Source organism: Oncorhynchus keta, chromosome 29 (genome assembly GCF_023373465.1).
Source record: "Oncorhynchus keta strain PuntledgeMale-10-30-2019 chromosome 29, Oket_V2, whole genome shotgun sequence".
In the NCBI taxonomy this organism is placed as follows: domain Eukaryota; kingdom Metazoa; phylum Chordata; class Actinopteri; order Salmoniformes; family Salmonidae; genus Oncorhynchus; species Oncorhynchus keta.
Window position 1 is genome coordinate 44480603 of NC_068449.1, and position 19818 is coordinate 44500420.

Sequence of the window (19818 nt, forward strand, 5' to 3'; positions counted from 1 at the left end):
TGGCAGGATAAAGGGCAGCTGATGGTCGACGGCGACCTATTCCCTCATAATCAGTATCTCAACAACTGCTTAGTGCGGAATGAAGGCAGCTGCCCATCTCTGACTATTCCTCCAATGGGATTGACACCGTGGTCAGTGGTTATCTCCCGCTATAGAGCCAAAATGGATTCCCAGGGAGGAACCGAAGGGAGAGGCTCTCCAAAGCTACTTCACACACTGTTACACACCACCATTAAAGATCAGAGAATGAATTTTCTCCCTTCTAATCCTCTTCAGTTGTTCTGGCTCCCTTGTCTTCCCTTCCATCTCCTCTAGATCTGCAGGAAAGCCGGTGAAGCTGACAACCGTTGATTATTATACTTCCAGGCTGTCAATCAGTTCTCTCGTTGCACAGTGAGGAGTTGCCTTCACCTTGGGACACTACAGAAAAACCCCAGGGAGATATGTATTACTATATTACATAGAATGGAGACTGCTGTAGATGACTGTGCCTTGTTTTGAAATCAAGGGAGAAATCATTGAAGGTGTAAATCTGTTGCTTTGTAAAAATGTAAAAGCTGGTGTGGATACTAACTGTTGATTTATGTCATGTTCAGGTTTACGCTAAAGCACAGTATTGAGGAAATGTAAGATAAACCAACTTTCTATCTAGCTTCCGTGTGATTACCATAGTTTTAGTATACACTGAGTGTACAAAAGATGTCAACTGTTAAATCCACTTCAATCAGTGTAGATGAAGGATGAACGGATTTTAAACATTTGAGGCAAGTAAGACATGGATTGTGTATGTGTGCCATTCAAAGGGTGACTGGGCAACACAAAATATTTAAGAACCTTTGAACGAGGTATGGTAGTAGGTGCCATGCGCAACGGTTTGAATGTGCCCAGAACTGCACTGCTGCTGGGTTTATCACGTTCAACAGTTTCAAATGAAATCAAAATCCAATTTTATTTGTGACATGTGCCAAATACAACATGTTTTCAGTGAAATGCTTACTTTTCAAGCCCTTAACCAACAATGCAGTTATGAAAAAAAATGTGTTCAAATATTTACAAAAATTTACTGATGTAAAATAAATAATGAGTAAAAATAAAACATGTAAATTAAAGAGCATCAATAAAACAACAGGCAGTGGGGCAAAAAAGTATTTAGTCAGCCACCAATTGTGCAAGTTCTCCCACTTAAAAAGATGAGAGAGGCCTGTAATTTTCATCATAGGTACTCTTAAACTATGACAGACAAAATTAGATTATTGTTTCTCCAGAAAATCACATTGTAGGATTTTTTATGAATTTATTTGCAAATTATGGTGGGAATTAAGTATTTGGTCAATAACAAAAGATTATCTCAATACTTTGTTATATACCCTTTGTTGGCAATGACAGAGGTCAAAAGTTTTCTGTAAGTCTTCACAAGGTTTTCACACACTGTTGCTGGTATTTTGGCCCATTCCTCCATGCAGATCTCCTCTAGAGCAGTGATGTTTTGGAGCTGTTGCTGGGCAACACGGACTTTCAACTCCCTCCAAAGATTTTCTATGGGGTTGAGATCTGGAGATTGGTTAGGCCACTCCAGGACCTTGAAATGCTTCTTACGAAGCCACTCCTTTGTTGCCCTTGCAGTGTGTTTGGGATCATTGTCATGCTGAAAGACCCAGCCACGTTTCATCTTCAATGCCCTTGCTGATGGAAGGAGGTTTTCACTCAAAATCTCACGATACATGGCCCCATTCATTCTTTCCTTTACACGGATCAGTCGTTCTGGTCCCTTTGCAGAAAAACAGCCCCAAAGCATGATGTTTCCACCCCCATGCTTCACAGTAGGTATGGTGTTCTTTGGATGCAACTCAACATTCTTTGTCCTCCAAACACGACGAGCTGAGTTTTTACCAAAAAGTTCTGTTTTGGTTTCATCTGACCATATGACATTCTCCCAATCTTCTTCTGGATCATCCAAATGCTCTCTAGCAAACTTCAGACGGGCCTGGACATGTACTGGCTTAAGCAGGGGGACATGTCTGGCACTGCAGGATTTGAGTCCCTGGCGGCGTAGTATGCTACTGATGGTAGGCTTTGTTACTTTGGTACCAGCTCTCTACAGGTCATTCACTTGGTCCCCTCGTGTGGTTCTGGCATTTTTGCTCACCGTTCTTGTGATCATTTTGACCCCACGGGGTGAGATTTTGCGTGGAGCCCTAGATCGAGGGAGATTATCAGTGGTCTTGTATGTCTTCCATTTCCTAATAATTGATCCCACAGTTGATTTCTTCAAACCAAGCTGCTTACCTATTGCAGATTCAGTCTTCCCAGCCTGGTGCAGGTCTACAATTTTGTTTCTGGTGTCCTTTGACAGCTCTTTGGTCTTGGCCATAGTGGAGTTTGGAGTGTGACTGTTTGAGGTTGTGGACAGGTGTCTTTTATACTGATAACAAGTTCAAACAGGTGTCATTAATACAGGTAACGAATGGAGGACAGAGGAGCCTCTTAAAGAAGAAGTTACAGGTCTGTGAGAGACAGAAATCTTGCTTGTTTGTAGCTGACCAAATACTTATTTTCCACCATAATTTGCAAATAAATTCATTAAAAATCCTACAATGTGATTTTCTGGATATTTTTTCCTAATTTTGTCTGTCATAGTTGAAGTGTACCTATGATGAAAATTAAATTACAGGCCTCTCATCTTTTTAAGTGGGAGAACTTGCAAAATTGGTGGCTGACTAAATACTTTTTTACCCCACTGTACAGGGGGTACCGGTACAGACACAATGTGCGGGGGCACCGGTTAGTCGAGGCACCGTGTGTATCAAGAATGGTCCACCAACCAAAGGATATACAGCCAACTTGACATAACTGAGGCTGTTCTGAGGGCAAACAGGGTTGCAAATCAATATTAGGAAGGTGTTTTGTGCACTCAGTGTAGACTCTATGGATGTGATAATCACATGGCAATCACCGGATTCTGATGTATGATATTACTATTTCCCTTTCCTCTAATGATGGAACTGTGAAGTGGAACTGTGAAGAGCTCTCCTGGAATCCGTTGTGGCTCCATAGCGGGAGATAACCACAGACCTTGGTGTCAATCCTCTGGAGTTCAGAGAGTGGCAGCTGCCCTTATTCCCTACTAAGCAGTCATTGAAAAACTGATTATGAGGAAATAGACCGGCATCACCCACGAGCTGCCCTTTCTCCTGCTAGGGAGAGTTGGACACTCTGATATGAGTTTGACATGGCACGCCTCCAGCTTCGGGAACATTTTCCAGCTCACCTTCCCTAGACTGACCTTAATTAAATAAGACAGGACGTTATGACACAGCTACCCACCCGTAGATAAACAAGCACACTGTGAACCTGACCTGAGAGTGAGTGAGTGCTGGTATCCTACCCTACTAGAGAAAGAAAAGAGTGGAAACTGAGTAACAGTGACATGTTGACTGTTTCCCTGTCCACAGAGACACATACATGACAATCTTTTACAGTAATGTACATATTTAAACACTGACTTACCCCACTTTCCACATCCCTCTGGGTACAGATAAAGTGACAGATAATATTACATTATTGTATTTAATTTAATTCAAAGCTCTAACAGTACCTATAAATATTCAGATAATATTTAGGGAGCGCAGCATTTTGAGCACTGTCAACAGAAACACTTCAGCAAGCGGAAAATCTTTGTAAATCATTGTATTTGAACCCCCCCCCCCCCGCTCTCTTCTCAGTCAAAATTGGATGTGAATCTCAGAAGCCAATTAACATCTTCTCAGACCTAGCGCTGCTGGTTTGGGTCACGGCTCTGTTGATATGAATGTCCGTCTGCGTCGAAGAATATTATTAAAAAGACAGACTGATCAAGAACCAGGAACTGGTAGGAAAATGTGACCTGTTCCAGGAAGCTAGGCAATATGTCGCACATCACTACTTCACAGGAGAGACATAAAAAAAATGTTTTTTTTTTTTTAATCAAAATATGTTTTTGGGCAGAAATACCTTCTGGAACATACAAACTTTCATGCCATCTGTAAATATTAATAAAATTGTTAAATTACGAGCCTTGTTGGTTTAGTCATGGGATAAGCCAGGAACCTTCCCCCTAGCCATGATAGGCTGAGAGAATGGATAGGCTGGACATGGTGGGAGATGAGTTTGGATTGGTCTGTAGCATGCTTCTGTCTATAATGTAAGCTGCTCAGTATGTGTTGATAATCCTTTCTACAGCATCTGGTTTGAAAGATATGTTAGCCATCGAGAACTACAAAAATGTTGCTCCTTTTATCAACAACATTGATGCCCTGAAATTAGCAGGCGCTATCGACAAAGATCAGTTGAAAACAAGTTGATGGGCTACTTTCTGCACATGCCACGGTCAGAGTGAACCAGAGTGACTTGACACAATGCTGGCCATACAAGATGTAGCTACGAACAAAACCGAGTTAAATGGTTCCTTCCTGCCATGAAGCTTTCATCCATGTACACGGGTAAAAGTCTATTTACATTTTTTTATATTGTACTTTTCTAATTTTGTCAGAATCGTTTTCATTGCAAGTTAAAGTATACTGTTCGCTAGCTAGCGAACGTTAGCTTTATGTCTCGCTAGGTAACGTTACATGTATGATCTGTGTAGTTATATTATTCGTATCAGAAATCCATTTGAATTGCCAGTTATAGCCTAATGTTAGTTAGCTAGTTAACATTGCACCTAGTTGGTTAACTTTAACTACCTGCAGATTCATACTACATCTATGACGATCAGTTTGTATCGGTAGTAGCATGAGTTAGAATTATGCCAGTTCATTGTTTAGCTAGCTAGCTAGCTACATATCTACACAAAATGCTCCACTTTGCCACATGTGCCATCAAGTTAGACAGGTGTGTCTTGGGGTGATTATGGCCATCTATTGTATTTCATGAACATCTGTACATGTCTAGACAATTGTGACCTTTCCACTTAGCTAGATGTGGCTGGGGGGTCGTTATAGCATTTATTTCACATGACCCTTCAATTTAGACAAGTGAGTCTGGGTAAGCATCATATAATAATTATAAAATATTTGTAAAATATTTTTATCTGGACACTTTTCACTGTACCGTTTACACCTTCGATTTTATTTGATATAGTGTGTGTTTACCAGAGATGATAGTCTGCAGAACAACATGACATAGGATATAAGCCAAGGACTAGCTAAAGTGTGTTTTTACCTGGAGGTTTTCCTTATTGTAGGCTACTACTTTCACCATTTTTAGTCTTAAAAGCTTTGGTTGTTTACTACACTACCTTACTCACTCTGTTTAGCACATGGCCTCATATGTGAATCCTTAAATAGATGGGTGGGGCGGGCTAAGGCTTAAGAGGGTGTGGACGATGCTGAATGGGTGTAGACAAAGAGCTCTCCAGTAGGTGTACCATAACATTCAAGGACCATTTTATCAGAAGTGGGGTTACAAGTTTATCAACGTTCGAGGCAGAATTAATAACCCATTGTTCCTCAACTGCATTGTATGATATACAATTTCTAGCTCTGAGTTTCTACTTTTATCCAATATTTAATAAATACACAATTTCAAATGTTGCTACATAGGACCGAATCCAGGTGGTGGGTCAAAAATGTCCCCTGCTCACATCTGTTAGTGACTAAAGAAGTGAACGATTGTCAATATTACAAAATGTGACCAAGAATGCTGAAGAAATTGTCAAAGACAACATTTCCAGATTTTCTTGTGGAAAAGTACCTCTGTCGCAATCATGACAAAGCAAAATAGAAGGAAGTATGTTGTACTGTAGTATACTGTAGTATTTACTGTAGTATTTTTCTGAACATTACTGTAGTGTTTACTACTGTCACGCCCTGACCATAGAGAGCCTTTGTTTCTCTATGTTGTAGTAGGTCAGGGCGTGACTGGGGGTATTCTAGTTTATTATTTCTATGTGTGGTTCTAGTTTATTATTTCTATGTTGGTGATTTGTATGATTCCCAATTGGGGATCATATTTAGGTAGCATTTTTCCCACCTGTGTTTGTGGGATATTATTTTGTGTTTTGTGCATGTGCACCACGTAGTCACGTTTCATTGTTAGCTTATTGATTTAGCTAAGTTTCACTTTATTAATAAATGATGTGGAACTCAACATCCACTGCGCCTTAGTCCATCTCTCCACACTAACGTGACAGAATATTCCACCAACAGAGACCGTCAGTGAGTGGATGGAGATATTAGAGGAGAGAGAATGGAGAGAGTTGTTGAGTTGGTGAAGAATTCACAACATTTGCCCTAAGGAGCGTGTTATCAGTTTAATGCCTCTTGAGTCATCTCTCTGTACTCGTCCTGAGGAGCGTGCTATCAGTCTGGTAAAATCTGTGCCGGCTCCACACACCATGTCTCCAGTACGTCTCCACAGCCCACTTTGTCCTGTGCAAGCTCTACGAACCAGGTCTCCAGTGCGCCTCCACAGCCCAGTACGTCCTGTGCCAGCTCCTCGCACTCACCGTGGGAAGTGTGTCATCATTCCGGTACAATTGATGCCGGCTATACGCACCAGGACTCCAGTGCGCCTTCACAGCCCAGGACATCCTGTGCCAGCTCCTTGCATTTGCAGTGTGAAGTGTGTCATCGAACCGGTACAATTGATGCTGGCTCCATGCACCTGGCCTCCAGTGTGTCTCCCCAGTCCGATACGTCCTGTGCCAGTTCCACGCTCTCGCCTTGAAGTGCGTGTCACCATTCCGGTGCCACATGTGCCGGCTCCACGCACTAGGCCTCCAGTGCATATTCACAGTCCAGATCTTCCGGCGACGGTTCCCAGTCCAGAGCTTCCGGCAACAGTCCCCAGTCCAGAGCTTCTGGCGACGGCTTCCAGTCCAGAGCTTCCGGCGACGGCTTCCAGTCCAGAGCTTCCGGGCTACGATCCACAGTCCAGAGCTTCCGGCGACGGTCCTCGGTCCGGAACATCCTACGACGGTCCACGGTTCGGAACCTTCTGCTACGGTCCATGGTCCGGAACCTCCTGCGATGTCTACGGCCCGGAATCTCCTGCAACGGTCCACGGTCCGGAACCTCCAGTGACAGTCCACGGTCCGGAACCTCCAGCGACGGTCCACGGTCCGGAACCTCCAGCGACGGTCCACGGTCCGGAACCTCTAGCAACGGTCCACGGTCCGGAACCTCCAGCGACGGTAGACGGTACGGAACCTCCAGGGACGGTCCGGAACCTCCAGCGACGGTAGACGGTCCGGAATCTCCAGCGACAGTCGACGGTCCGGAGCGTCCAGGTATGGCGTCCAGTCCAGCTCCAGGCCAGGAGCCTTCCTCTGTGCCGGGGGCCAGTCCAGTCACAGCGTCCAGTCACGCTTTATGGTGGGAGCCTTCCTCTGTACCGGTGCCCAGTCCAGGCACGGCGTCCAGTCCAGCTCCAAGGCCGGAGCCTTCCTCTGCACCGGTGCCCAACTCAGCTCGGTTCTGTCACGCCCTGACCATAGAGAGCCTTTGTTTCTCTATGGTGTAGTAGGTCAGGGAGTGACTGGGGGGTATTCTAGTTCATTACAGTGTTTTTGTTGAATTATCTTTGACATATAAGTGGGGGCTTTCTCCTTGGGGAAACCTACTGGACAAATACTAAAAGAGAAGATCATCCATAACATGTAAGTATGACTGGGGTCTGAACAGATAGTTCAGAGCTTCTGCTCGTTTCTATAAGCTGTAAGTAAGTAGGTAAGTAAGTTTGTAAGTAAAGGGACTTGGGCCTTGCAGGGATAGCTCAGAGCTTCCTGCCATTTTCTACCCCTCTTCACAGTGTGTCTGCCCCGTCGAGGATGAGGTTTGGCAAGGGACAAGGGGGATGGGGGTTGGAGTTCTCCTTTTGTCTTCTGCAACTTGATTTCAGTGAAAACAAACTTTATTGGATAATTAAATGTAGCCTAACGAAAAAAAGTAAGAAAAAGAAAGAAGGGTTGGGTCGGGGATATGAACCCAGTTTAGGTTAAGGGTTTGGAGGGTAGGGAACAGTAAACGGACCCAGTTTATGGTAAGGGTTTGGGTTGGGGGAGAGGTTTAATATCGTTATATAATTGTTCATAATATTAGGGGATGGAAACGTGCTCTTTAGCATGCAGGGTATCTGGCAGCCTTTGTGGTCCTCTATAAGTGGGTCAAAATACCAGCGGGACTATAAGCAGCTATTTAAAAGTGGGAAAGGTTATGACATGGTAATAACACAATAACGTGATAATGTGTTAACTTGTTAAAAGTTTGTTAAAGCCACGTAAAATGTTATGCTCAGATAAAAAAACAAATATTTTAAAGCACAGAGAGTGTCGTTCCTCTTGAATCATCGGTTTCAAAGGTGGATTTTCAGCCGACCTGATGACGAACTTCCACCCCAGAACAGGCCTGCCAGTTCCCTGCCAGTTCCCTGCCAGTTCTGTGTGACATCCAGGAACTTGGCTATGGGAGTGGTCTCAAGTGTCTGCCCATAGAGAGTGAGGTCAACGGTTTTTGTTTGTCTTTCTTGTCTTATAAATGCACTTCCCATCGTGTTTCAGCACTGTTACTTTTGAGTGGTATGTGTTGCCGTTTAACATGTTAACTTTTTGCCAGAAGGTTTTGGGGTTTGGATCTGTGTTTAGTTCTTGATAAAAATCTTACCCAGTGGTTTTCTTTTTCTAAAGCCAGTAATGTTCTTATTTGGAGTTGTTGCTGGTTCTTCTATTTTTGTTTCCTCAGAGCTGTACCGTATGTACTCTCTTGGTGCCTTCCATTTCAGCTGGATGAGGCAGAGAATGTGAGGGGTGGAAGAGATTTGAGATATGTCAATTGGCTTTGACAGAGGACTCCGGCAGCGAGGAGAATCTGGTCCAGGGTTCAGGGTCACAGTGAGGCAGGTCAGAGCTCTTGGTGTATAAGCTATAGAGAACACAATATTGCTCTATACTTGGCATGTAGGTTTAAGACTCATGGGTGGCACAAATTGGGATATGGGAGAAGGGAATGGACAGAATAAATGCAAATTAAATATTAGCATATCAGTAGAGTGTAGTATGTTTACATGTGGGTATGAGAGTGTTAACCATGATTTATTCCCATAAATAAAATTATCATATTCATGATTTTCAGCTTTCCTCCATGCAGTGTTAATTTAATCAATGAAAACAACTTCAAGCACATCTGAATGCACATCATCCCAACATAAACACTCAGGTACATACAATCTGCCACTACTTTTGACTTTGATTGCGACCTTTTGAATTGGCTGTGCAGGTAAATGTTTTACTTTGTTACATCAGTGCGAGCTGAACATTAATTACATGGTCACATCACCAAGGTTATTATAGCAAACAAAAACTTGAAACTAAAATAAAAACAAACATTTGAAAAACGATTTGGTAAACTGAAATAAAAAAAAATAAAAAACATTTGAACAATTAAAACTATACTGAAACTATTATCTTTGATTACAAAACTAACTAAAAGTAATATTAAAGATCAGAGTATTTTTGTATCTACTAATTGGTGTTGAAAAGGAAATGAATATGCATGTATGTAGATGGTATTCTTTCATTGATCCTTATTCTGAACCCATTCTCTCGATATACATTCTAGTAAAGTGAATTCAGAAGGTATTCAGACCAACTTGACTTCTTCCACATTTTGTTACGTTACAGACTTATTCTAAAATTAATTAAATCGTTTTTTCCCCACTCATCAATCCATATATTATACCACATAATGACAAAGCAAAAACAGTAAAAAAAAAACTACATTTTTGCAAATGTAATGCTGCCATCACCTTGTTCCACCATAGAGATGGTGCCAAGTTTCCTCCAGACATAACGCTTGGCATTCAGCGCCAAAGAGTTCAATCTTGTTTTCATCAGACCAGAGAATCTTGTTTCTCATGGTCTGAAAGACGTTTAGGTGTCTTTTGGCAAACCAAGCGGGCAGTCATGTGCCTTTTACTGAGGAGTGGCATCCATCTGGCCACTCTATCATAAAGGCCTGATTGGTGGAGTGCTGCAGAGATGGTTGTCCTTCTGGAAGGTTCTTCCGTCTCCATAGAGGAACTTTAGAGCTCTGTCAGAGTGACCATCGGGTTCTTGGTCACCTCCCTGACAAACACCCTTCTCCCCCAATTGCTCAGTTTGGCAGGTTGGCCAAATTTAGGAAGAGTTTTGGTGTTTACAAACTTCTTCCATTTAAGAATGACGGAGGCCAATGTGTTCTTTGGGACCTTCAACGCTGCAGAAATGTTTTTACTACCCTTCCCCAGATCTATGCCTCGACACAATCCGGTCTCGGAGCTCTGTGGACAATTCCTTCATGGCTTGGTTTTTGCTCTGACATGCACTGTCAACTGTGGGACTTGAGACAGGTGTGTGCTTTTCCAATCAATTGAATTGACCAAAGGTGGTCTCCAATCAAGTTGTAGAAAAATCTCAAGGATGATCAATGGAAAGAGGTTGCACCTGAGCTCAATTTCAAGTCTAAAAAAAGGGTCTGAAAACTTTTGTAAATACGTTTTTTTTGTAATAAATTAGCAAAAATGTCTAAAAAACAGTTTTCTCTTTGTCATTATGGGGAAACTGTGTGTATATTGATGAGGAAAACAAAAACTGTAATCAATTTTAGCATAAGGCTGTAACGTAACAAAATGTATAAAAAGGGAAGGGGTCTGAATACTTTTCGAATGCACCTTTTTCAAAGATGTCAAGACAATTCTAATTAAAGGTACACCATATTTAAAGGGATGGCTTTTGATAAATATACTGAAAACCCTATTGAATGAAAAATACTTGAGAAAATCTGTTAGCCAGTAAGTGGGAAGGTTTTCAGCATTTTAATAACATTTATTCAGTGTGTGGAAGGGAGCCACACCTGCAAAGCCCGTTATGCACCTGCATAAGGTAAGTCTGAATATCAACAAATTGGTACCAATTGTTCGTCTTTTTTTGTATATATTTCAATTTATTTTACCTTCCTTTAACCTGCCTCACCCAATTTGATATGGATCCTCTATTTTTAGACCTTTCAGCCAGAATCTCCATCAGAAGCTATCCAGCTATTTAGTCAGCGACTGCAAGCGCCCTTTACCTTCGGCACAGACTCCAGCCGCTTTTAGCAAATCAAATCAAATCAAATGTATTTATATAGCCCTTCGTACATCAGCTGATATCTCAAAGTGCTGTACAGAAACCCAGCCTAAAACCCCAAACAGCAAGCAATGCAGGTGTAGAAGCACGGTGGCTAGGAAAAGGTTTTGGCCTAGAAAGGCCAAAACCTAGGAAGAATCCTAGAGAGGAACCAGGCTATGTGGGGTGACCAGTCCTCTTTTGGCTGTGCCCGGTGGAGATTATAACAGAACATGGCCAAGATTTGCAAATGTTCATAAGTGACCAGCATGGTCCAATAATAACAAAGGCAGAACAGTTGAAACTGGAGCAGCAGCACGGCCAGGTGGACTGGGGACAGCAAGGAGTCATCATGTCAGGTAGTCCTGAGGCATGGTCCTCCGAGAGAGAGAAAGAGAGAATTAGAGAGAGAACACTTAAATTCACACAGGACACCGAATAGGACAGGAGAAGTACTCCAGATATAACAAACTGACCCTAGCCCCCCGACACATAAACTACTGCAGCATAAATACTGGAGGCTGAGACAGGAGGGGTCAGGAGACATTGTGGCCCCATCCGAGGACACCCCAGGACAGGGCTAAACAGGAAGGATATAACCCCACCCACTTTGCCAAAGCACAGCCCCCACAACACTAGAGGGATATCTTCAACCACCAACTTACCATCCTGAGACAAGGCCGAGTATAGCCCACAAAGATCTCCACCACGGCACAACCCAAGGGGGGGCGCCAACCCAGACAGGAAGATCACATCAGTGACTCAACCCACTCAAGTGACGCACCCCTCCTAGGGACGGTATGAAAGAGCCCCAGTAAGCCAGTGACTCAGCCCCTGTAATAGGGTTAGAGGCAGAGAATCCCATTGGAAAGAGGGGAACCAGCTAGGCAGAGACAGCAAGGGCGGTTCGTTGCTCCAGAGCCTTTCCGTTCACCTTCCCACTCCTGGGCCTATAGAAGAAAGCCCTGCCTCCAGCTGTTAACAACCCTCCAGGCAAGCTTCAATGCCATACAACTCTCCTACTGTGGCCTCCAATCTTAAATACAAGTAAAACTACACTTCTTTGCTGCCAGTGACTGGAACGAACTGCAAAAATCGCTGAAGCTGGAGGCTTTAGTTCCCTCACTAGCTTTAAACATCAACTATCCGAGCAGCTAACCAATCGCTGCAGCTGTACATAGCCCATCTGTAAATAGCCCTTTCAATCTACCTACCTCATCCCCATATTGTTTTTATTTAATTTTCTGCTCTTTTGCACACCAGTATTTCTACTTACACATCATCATCTGCACATCTATCTCTCCAATGTTAATTTGCTAAATTATAATTACTTGCTACTTTGGCCTATTTATTGCCTTACCTCCTCACCCCATTTGCACACACTGTATATAGACTTTCTTTTTTTTCTATTGTGTTATTGACTGTATGCTTGTTTATTCCTTGTGTAACTCTGTGTTGTTGTTTGTGTCGCACTGCTTTGCTTTATCCTGCTTTGCTTTTTCTTGGCCAGGTCACAGTTGTAATTGAGAACTTGATCTCAACCAGCCTACCTGGTTAAACAAAGGTGAAATAAAATAAAAAATAAATGTAAAAAATACTGAGAAGTGCTTATATCAAAACTATAAATTGAAGGTCAGAATTGCGTAGAGAGAAATAAAAAACGGGAATTATGTTCCATTTATGCACGCTTAACTTGGGTCTGAAACTGCCTCAAACCGATTCAAAACAGGAATTTGTTTCCTAGTTGCAGAAAGTCGAGATAAAATATATATATTTAGCTCATTATATGGTGCTGCCCTACAACAGGGCCATAGAAACAATTATATAACATTTTTAGCCTGTGACCTGGCCCTTGTGGAGTGGATCATTTTCAAGAAAAAACATCACAGCCCATATATATCTGAAGGATATGCATCTCATTAGTTGTAATTACGATACATCAGAAGCTCTGGAAAATGGTTTTTGAAACACATCCTGTGTGACATCAGTGTCAACATTTACGCTATGAGGTTGAAAATTACCCTCTTCAGGCATGGCACTGAGTGCATTTTTTAATCAACTTCACGGTATCTGTTCTATTTGCATATATTATGGGGATGTGTTAAAATCAATGACATGATGGTCGTGATGATAGAACATATTTGAGAGACTATCATTTGCAGGAAAGGGTTACACTTCTATAAATAATAAAAAATAAATAAAACATAGCGTACACACCATAGACACATACAACAATGTGAATGTATATACTGTATGTATAAATCATGTAAGTACAGACAACAATAGGAACTGTGGGCCAATCTATCTCTTTGTTTTGTTTGTTACCATCTAGCATTGTTAGCATCTTCTCACAGAAAGGTGATGACATCACACAGCAACATTGTCTGAGGGAAGGTCACGCACCAGTCAAAGCGATCCATCATTTGGTGCAACAGAAGAAGACTGGGTTTATGTTGGCTCTGTATTTATTATTCGTGCGCCGTTTATGAGGATGGCCTGCGAGAGGAGAGGAGAGGAGACAAATATAAAGCCTTCCATCGCTCTCTCTCCTCCCTCACTCTTCCTCTGTCAATTCCCTCGGATGGGATTTTACCCTTGGAGTTGCTTTAAGGTTCATCAATACATCGACATCCTAGAACTGAGAAGTCTCCCCGAGAAACCTGCCTCCTCCTCGTTTCTCCTTTCTGGGATGTCCTGACTGTTTGAATGGGGAGAACTGATTTGGCAGTTTACAAGAGGTTACTGTTCTGTTAACTTGATTTAAAAGAAGAGAAGAGAGTGGTTCAAATGCAACTGTTCAGAAACAGTTTTGAATAGAGTTTACATTTAGAAAAGCTGCGTCTCACAGTAAATTCAACCAACACGTTTTTTTGGAGCATACGAGAATCAGGGTTTGAAGGAAATAAAAGATCAAACTAGTTAAACACTATGCACTAAGTCGGGATGCTGGATATACTATTTCACTGCCATCCTTTTTCTTTGAATATGTATTTTCTATTACAGTGAGGTGGTGAGATCAGCCGACCCCTGCCTGTCTGCTAACGGCTGAGTTAACTTGGCTAGGAAGATGGATTTCAAGTGGTAACACTCCTTTCATACCCTGCCAAGAAACAGAATAGACACATTGTGCATCAGTTTGATGAACAACCTGTCTGGACGACTTAATATTCTAATCTGGAATTCCTGCAATGACAGTATCGGGGTGGGAAAAGGACAGTGGGTAGGTAGTGCTAGCGATGCATCCCTTTTCTGGACACAACCTCAACTCTCTACAGCACCGGAAAAAGAGTTGAAAGAGGTGGTGAAGGCCTAAGGAGGAGAGAAGTCAGTGATGTTGGAGCAGGGAGGTTTAGCCTGATGATGTAACAGAGTGAACCCCGCCCACTCTCTCTGCATCTCCACACATTTCTCCATTTCCTCTTGCGTCGTGCGTCACTCTTTGATCTGGTCTAAATTAGAAGTTCTGATTTTCCCACCAAAACGGTGCCACCCGCACTCCTGCCACAGTCATAATCTCCATAAACTCCACATCAGAGGGAGGGAGCTGGGTGCAATCTGAGCTTTATCAGGGGTAGATATGCATACACGATGAGACTCCCCATACACATTCTACATTCCACCTCTGACATTCTCTTTAAGCAAAGAAAATTAACATTATTTATACTCTGAGTGGCAATCCTCCTGCTTTATCATAACAACCTCCTTTCCTCCTCCTTTTCCAAGAAGAATCATGTTCTGCCTTTACTTCAATACCTCTACTAGACCATGAAATGTACTGTAACATCCAATAATGCAATGCCCTAACTGGACCCTCAATCACCTTAGGGTATATGATCATGTGAAGCGCATCAACATCTCTCTCCCCTTACAGGCATAGCATCCAAATGTACACCATTAATTAACAATGAACAACACCTTGTCTATAAATGATCAAATCAAAGCAAATAAAATCAAATCAAATGTCATTTGTCACATACACATGGTTAGCAGATGTTAATGCGAGTGTAGCGAAATGCTTGTGCTTCTAGTTCCGACAATGCAGTAATAACCAACGAGTAATCTAGCTAACAATTCCAAAACTACTACCTTATAGACACAAGTGTGAGGGGATAAGAATATGTACGTAAAGATATATGAGTGAGTGATGGTACAGAGCGGCATAGGCAAGATACAGTAGATGGTATTGAGTGCAGTATATACATATGAGATGAGTATGTAAACAAAGTGGCATAGTTAAAGTGGCTAGTGATACATGCATTACGTAAGGATGCAGTAGATGATATAGAGTACAGTATATACGTATGCATATGAGATGAATGATGTAGGCTATGTAAACATTATATTAGGTAGCATTGTTTAAAGTGTCTAGTGATATATTTTACATCATTTCCCATCAATTCCCATTATTAAAGTGGCTGGAGTTGAGTCAGTGTGTTGGCAGCAGCCACTCAATGTTAGTGGTGGCTGTTTAATTATTATGTTGTATGCCATAGGCATGTTAAACATCAAGACTTTACAGCTTCAGACACACTTATTTGACACATGCCGATCATTCAAACTTGCATTCGTGATGCCAATATAAAACATGATGCATCTTTTGATTCCTGACTGCAAGCTCTCAATATGCAGGGCAGTGAGTGACATACATTAGATTAGATGTGTAATTAGATTTGGATCCCTTCCTCCAAGTGATAAATATCTCTTCATACTACCTGGTTCATCATCAACTTGTTAAAGTCTGGATACCTCCTGATAACATACTTGGGTGCAACATGTATATGATTATTTTAAGTAACTTGTTATGTGCTTGATTGAGCTTGTCTGGCTCAATGGACCATTAAGTCCCAAAACTACAAACCCCACCCATCTGGTATTCCAAGCAGGCTAGAGCAAACGCTCAGTATTTGAAAGATTTCAAATAATGTTTCAACCCAGGTCTGCCGTTTTTTTTACCTTTATTTAACCTAAGTGTATGTATACTTCCGACTTCAACTCTATAATTTTACCTTTATTCAACCAGGCAAGTCAGTTAAGAACAAATTCTTATTTTCAATGACGGCCTAGGAACAGTGGGTTAACTGCCTGTTCGGGGGCAGAACGACAGATTTGTACCTTGTCAGCTCGGGGGTTTGAACTTGCAACCTTCCGGTTACTAGTCCAACGCTCTATCTACAATTTCATGGACTACTTATAAGGCCTTGTTTAAACACTCCATTAGAAGTCTCCTCGTCTCCGCTCACCTGATGGTAATGGTCAGGTCTTGGAGCAGATCTCATGTGACAATGGCCTTCTGTTTGCTGAGGTTACTAGCAGCTTTTAATTCGAATTGGGATGAAGCGCTGATATGACCATGGTCACAAATCATCTCTAAATCCTTAGAAAAAAGGTGCTATCAAGATCCTAAAAGGGTTTTTCGGCTGTCCCCATAGGATAACCCTTTGTAGAACACTTTTTGGTTCCAAGTAGTTTTGTGAAAATATGGAGCTGTAAAACATGACGGTCGGGAGTACAGTACTGGGCTATTTAGCTAAAGAATCCAGTGGCCTGCAGGAGACCGGGGTTCAATTCCCCGACAGGTAGGAAGGAGTAGGCTGTGCTTGTAAATAGGAATTTGTTCTTATTAACTGACTTGCCTAGTTAAATAAACGTTACACTAAGAGTATAATATTTCTACACCCCAATTTTCTAATTCTATTCTAACCAATACCCCAAAACCTCATTGATTTATCAAGACCAGTCCCAATGCTTGTCTCAGAGCAGCCCAAAACGGTGCTAAAATAGTTGTAGGCTATTGCTTCGAACTTCAATATGCTCTTTATATAAATAAAACCTACACCACTTTTAACAGCACATTACTCAACACTAGTGAGACTCATGTCGCCTACGGAAGGTCTACAGTATATCGGAAAATATGACGTTCCTCTCTGCCAATAATTAGATATAGAGGATTGGAGGATATTTATGTAATTCAGTGATATTTATTCCCATAGTAATTCACTGTGGATCCATAACTAAATAAACATCAGCATTTTGAAATAGTATTTTTATCATTATTTTATTAATCAAAGCATAAAGATGCAATTATTAGTTACATTGTTTTAGTTTGAACAATTTAGTTGGTCAAATGTAAACTTTTATGAAAAACTTTTTTAGTACAATACAGATTAACATCATAACAGGTTATGTTAATTAACAAATAAAGAGCCGGAGAGATATTGTGTTGGAAACCTAATAGAAAATGAAACCCTGACAGAATAGGAAAAAGCACTCTTGCACTATCTCTGTCAGGCAGCTGGGACATCAATGAATCCCTTTACAGAATTAAGGTGGTTTCATCTAGTTCCACAGTACGAGCCAGAAATCTGCTGTGACTTAATTACAGTAAAATTAGGAGCTATGAGTCCAGATTTACTAATAGGCACACCTCCATATGTCTTCCCAAAATGCCAAATGATGATTAAATGAGAGGATACCAGCCTTCTCATGGCTGGTGGGAGGAGCTATAGGAGGACATTAATATGGAATAAATGGAAGAGAGTCAAACATGTGGTTTATAAATGTGTGATACCGTTCCATTTTTTCATTCTAGCCATTACAATGAGTGTGTCCTCCTATAGCTCCACCCATCAGCTTCCACTGATCTCAAAGGTACCAAGTCACGGATGTTCCTTTCAACTTGACAGCCATTTGCCAGATTGAAGCATATTGAAGCATTATATGGACCCAGTTAACTGACACCAACCTGAGAGAAAAAGGGAGAGACGGAGGAGACAAAATGTCTGCCTCTGTGTGTTTGTTTGGCTTTTTGTTTTAGCATTCAACGGAGGAAAGAAAGTAAAGGATCAGATGCGGGGGAGAAGTGCGGTGGTGGGGGTGTGGTGATAACACAGGGGAATATTGGTCCTGCTCCATGTCACTGCAGATGGACGTGAGAACAAGGGATGATCCAGCACCACGAGTCGCCAATCAGAGCTGAGCAGACTGCGGGGTTCCAACCCACAGAAGGGATGTTATCAGTGACGGACACTTCGAAGTCAGCGCTGGATTACAACCATACATACAGGTCAACGTTGGGCTGTATCAGGACACAGTGCAAAATAGGTTGATATGGTTAGATAGATTGTATATGTGGTCCTGTTCCTCTGTAATCTCATCTCACACCTCACGCCACACATCTCCCAACAATGCCAGAAAGACTGAAGGATCATAAACTGACTCCCCAAACTACCCAGTGACGTCTGTGACCTAGCTACTGATAGGTTGCCAGGGTCAGGTGGTTTCTAGGGGGCCCGACACCTGACAGAACCACATTCACCTCATTTGTCCTCTGAAAATAAAGTTCCCTATGTGTAGCTCTCTTGTGAGGTTGCCTTATTCTTATGACCGGGAAATGTCAGTTAGATACAGACCAACCCAACTGGAGAGCAGCCCAACTCTTTTATGGTCCTTCGAGACTGATTTGTCACTTTGCTAGCACAACTGTGGCTGCCTCCAGAGAATAGCACACAGGTTAATTGCCATACATCCCGCCTGCAGCCCAGAGGAGGACGGCCCCGGGGTATACAGACAACTACAGACTGGAATATGTCCCCTTTCTGGAGCCTTAGGAGTCCACAGGCCTTCCAAAGCTTGGATTTTACGGCCCCTCTGCTTCATGTGGCAGATTGCTGGCCTCAGACATCGCTTGGCTGATGCAGCAGCTCCTCCTCCAGCTCGCAGAGAGACTCTGCTACCAGGGCTCTAAATGGCTACACAGGAAACTCTTCCCTCACACCCGGCTCCACCGGTCACCCTGCAGTTCTACTGCCAGCCTGTGGCGCAGGACTACTAGCAGTGCAGTCGCCACCCGAGCTGGACCAGCAAACCCCTGGCCTGGAGCTAGTCTGGTGCCCATCCGTGTCCGAGCCAGCACCTCAGCTAATGGATAGGATGGCAATCCAGCCAGAGTCTCAGTCAGCACCCCCGCCCAGCCAGGAGCCACGGGCCTCTTTACTAGAACCCCAGCTGACCCAGCAGTTGTCGGCCATCCAGTCCACCCGGCATCTGCCATCACTGGAGTCACTCAGCGGTGCCAATCTATCTATCCCGCAGGTGCCAGTGTAGAGCTGACCTGCTTGCTGCTACACCCAAAGAATCATACAGGCCTGACCCGGCACATCGATGGACCAAGCTGCAGCCCCGAGTCCACAAATCACACCATCTCCCAAGGGCCAATACTATCTTGATCCTGCCACAGTACTGGGTCCCAGAACAGGCGTTCAAAAAAAATTTCTAGGGTACTCCTCCCGACCCAGCACCAGTTCTGACCCTGCTGCTGCTGGACTCCACAGATCTACCACCTCTGATTCCTGACCCGGCCTTAACCCGAGCCCAAGGCAGGTCCAGCCACCCTGTGTGGTCACCCCATCAGTGGCAGGCAAGGAGCAGCCAGGGGACAGAGTCCTGAAGGTGTTTAGGAGAATGACACATTGGAGAAAGGCTCGGCCACTGTAACCAGTCAGTTGCTGGAGGAGGCTCCCCCCTCGAGCGTGTGCAAATGTGCTTGCAGGCGGTCCAACGTGCTAAATAAACGGCTTCAAGCGGTCCTGCACACGTCAAATGAATGCCTACAGCTGCTATATATGCACCTACTCATGCTAATTTTAACGCATTCTTTAATATGCTAGTTTTACTTGTCAATTTCCCTAGCTCCTCCTTTC

At 42.9% G+C, this 19818-nt stretch overlaps 1 non-coding gene across 1 annotated transcript; it reads right to left on the bottom strand.

Annotated features, from left to right (window-relative positions):
* Positions 1-7573: 7573 nt before the first annotated feature.
* Positions 7574-7629, bottom strand: LOC118363056 (U7 small nuclear RNA). Its single transcript, XR_004821331.1, has one exon. It is a non-coding gene; the product is annotated as a U7 small nuclear RNA (small nuclear RNA).
* Positions 7630-19818: the final 12189 nt, after the last annotated feature.